Here is a 3,342-nt window from a genome sequence, read left to right as displayed (position 1 = left end):
AATGTTATGATGTAATTATTTTATGACGTTATGGTGTAATAATGTTATGATGTGTGGCAGGGTAGGGGCGGGGCGCTAGAGTGCCTAGTGGTTTGAGCGTTGGGCCAGTAACTGAAAGGTTGCTGAATCGAATCCCCGAGCTGACAAGGTAAAAATCTGTCGTTCTGTCCCTGAACAAGGCAGTTAACCCACTGTTCCTAGGCCATCATTGAAAATAAGTATTTGTTCTTAACTGACTTGACTAGTTAAATAAAGGTAAAAAAACATTTTTTTAATGATGTTATGATGTAATAATGTTATGATGTAATGATGTGATGTAATAATGTTATGATGTAATAATGTTATGATGTAATAATGTTATGATGTAATAATGTAATGATGTAATAATGTAATAATGTTATGATGTAATAATGTAATGCTGTTATGATGTAATAATGTTATGATGTAATAATGTAATTATGTTATGATGTAATGATGCTATGATGTAATAATGTTATGATGTAATAATGTAATAATGTTATGATGTAATTATGTAATGATGTAATTATGTTATGATGTAATGATGCTATGATGTAATAATGTTATGATGTAATAATGTAATTATGTTATGATGTAATGATGCTATGATGTAATAATGTTATGATGTAATAATGTAATTATGTTATGATGTAATGATGCTATGATGTAATAATGTTATGATGTAATAATGTAATAATGTTATGATGTAATTATGTAATGATGTAATGATGTAATGATGTAATAATGTAATGATGTAATGATGTAATAATGTAATAATGTTATGATGTAATAATGTTATGATGTAATGATGTGATGATGTAATGATGTAATGATGTAATAATGTAATGATGTAATGATGTAATAATGTAATAATGTTATGATGTAATAATGTTATGATGTAATGATGTGATGATGTAATGATGTAATAATGTAATGATGTAATGATGTAATAATGTAATAATGTTATGATGTAATAATGTTATGATGTAATAATGTAATAATGTTATGATGTAATAATGTAATAATGTTATGATGTAATAATGTTATGATGTAATGATGTGATGTAATAATGTTATGATGTAATAATGTAATAATGTTATGATGTAATAATGTAATAATGTTATGATGTAATAATGTAATAATGTTATGATGTAATAATGTAATAATGTTATGATGTAATAATGTTATGCTGTTATAATGTAATAATGTTATGATGTAATAATGTTATGATGTAATAATGTAATAATGTTATGATGTAATAATGTAATAATGTTATGATGTAATAATGTTATGATGTACTAATGTTATGATGTACTAATGTTATGATGTAATAATGTTATGATGTAATAATGTAATAATGTTATGCTGTTATAATGTAATAATGTTATGCTGTTATAATGTAATAATGTTATGATGTAATAATGTTATGCTGTTATAATGTAATAATGTTATGATGTAATAATGTTATGATGTAATAATGTAATAATGTTATGATGTAATAATGTTATGACGTAATAATTGTAATTAATTAATTGTAATTAATGTAAAGTCCATCATGTTACAGGGGAACAGGTTAATATAAAGTCCATCATGTTACAGGGGAAACAGGTTAATATAAAGTCCATCATGTTACAGGGGAAACAGATTAATATAAAGTCCATCATGTTACAGGGGAAACAGATTAATGTAAAGTCCATCATGTTACAGGGGAACAGGTTAATATAAAGTCCATCATGTTACAGGGGAAACAGATTAATGTAAAGTCCATCATGTTACAGGGGAAACAGATTAATGTAAAGTCCATCATGTTACAGGGGAAACAGATTAATGTAAAGTCCATCATGTTACAGGGGAAACAGATTAATGTAAAGTCCATCATGTTACAGGGGAAACAGATTAATGTAAAGTCCATCATGTTACAGGGGAAACAGATTAATGTAAAGTCCATCATGTTACAAGGGAACAGGTTAATATAAAGTCCATCATGGCAAGCTGCTATTGAGAGAGGAAATGCTCTTACCTGTGGATTTGAACCGGTGGGCTGCTGATGCTTCGGAGAAGGAGAGAAATCTGAAGGAGGGAGACGCAGATAAGGAGGGAGACCCAGTGATAAGGAGCGAGGGATAGAGATAAGGAGGGAGACCCAGTGATAAGGAGCGAGGGATAGAGATAAGGAGGGAGACACAGAGATAAGGAGCTAGGTATAGAGATAAGGAGCTAAGTATAGAGTTAAGGAGCTAGGTATAGAGATAAGGAGCTAGGTATAGCGTAGTAGAGGAATAGAGATAAGGAGCTAGGTATAGAGATAAGGAGCTAAGTATAGAGTTAAGGAGCTAGGTATAGAGATAAGGAGCTAGGTATAGCGTAGTAGAGGAATAGAGATAAGGAGCTAGGTATAGAGATAAGGAGCTAGGTATAGAGATAAGGAGCTAGGTATAGCGTAGTAGAGGAATAGAGAGATAGAAACCTCCTCACTTCCAGTGATAAACGTTGCTGCTCCTGATTCAACTCCACTGGACCAATGAGATGACCAGCTGACACACACACACACACACACACACACACACACACACACGTAAACAGACCCCTCCCCTCTCGTAATGCAACTGTCAAACACCTCCTCCTTCATTACTTGTGCACAACTCTCACCCCTCCCATTATTGTGTCGAAGACGATCTCTTTCTTTCTTTCTTTCTTTCTTTCTTTCTTTCTTTCTTTCTTTCTTTCTTTCTTTCTTTCTTTCTTTCTTTCTTTCTTTCTTCTGCTCTCTCTCCTCCTCTCATCCTCCTCTTCCTCCCTCCACCCCTTCTCATCATCATCCTCCTCCTCCTCTAATAATCCTCCTCCTCCTCTCCCACTCCTCCAAACCTTTATTCTCATCCTCTCCTCCTCCTCTCCTCCTCCTCTTCATCCTCCTCCTTATCCTCCAGTGGTTTGTGGTGTGGTAGTTCTCTGTCCCTTGTTACCTCCTCTTCATTGACTGGACAGCCTCTAGATCTGTGTTCTAATAGAAGACTGGACAGCCTCTAGTTCTAATAGAAGACTGGACAGCCTCTAGATCTGTCTTCTAATAGAAGACTGGACAGCCTCTAGTTCTAATGGAAGACTGGACAGACTCTAGTTCTAATAGAAGACTGGACAGCCTCTAGTTCTAATAGAAGACTGGACAGACTCTAGTTCTAATAGAAGACTGGACAGCCTCTAGTTCTAATAGAAGACTGGACAGCCTCTAGTTCTAATAGAAGACTGGACAGACTCTAGTTCTAATAGAAGGCTGGACAGCCTCTAGTTCTAATAGAAGACTGGACAGACTCTAGTTCTAAC

General features: G+C 33.7%; 1 protein-coding gene across 2 annotated transcripts in view; it reads right to left on the bottom strand.

Moving 5' to 3' along the window:
• LOC123990316 (type-1 angiotensin II receptor-like) overlaps positions 1-2,562 on the bottom strand; it is a 61,836-nt gene extending 59,274 nt beyond the window's left edge. The window contains exons 1-2 of one of the 2 annotated variants that reach the window (XM_046290910.1): positions 2,494-2,562; positions 2,039-2,088 (exon numbers count right to left, since the gene is read on the bottom strand). The gene's annotated coding sequence lies outside the window, so the exon portion shown is untranslated. Of the gene's footprint in view, positions 1-2,038 lie in introns of both variants that reach the window. The other variant, XM_046290909.1, reaches the window with a different exon arrangement.
• Between the last annotated feature and the right edge of the window lie 780 nt (positions 2,563-3,342).

Source organism: Oncorhynchus gorbuscha, linkage group LG12, assembly GCF_021184085.1.
Source record: "Oncorhynchus gorbuscha isolate QuinsamMale2020 ecotype Even-year linkage group LG12, OgorEven_v1.0, whole genome shotgun sequence".
NCBI classification, from domain to species: Eukaryota; Metazoa; Chordata; class Actinopteri; order Salmoniformes; family Salmonidae; genus Oncorhynchus; species Oncorhynchus gorbuscha.
This window is presented reverse-complemented; position numbering and strand designations above follow the sequence as displayed.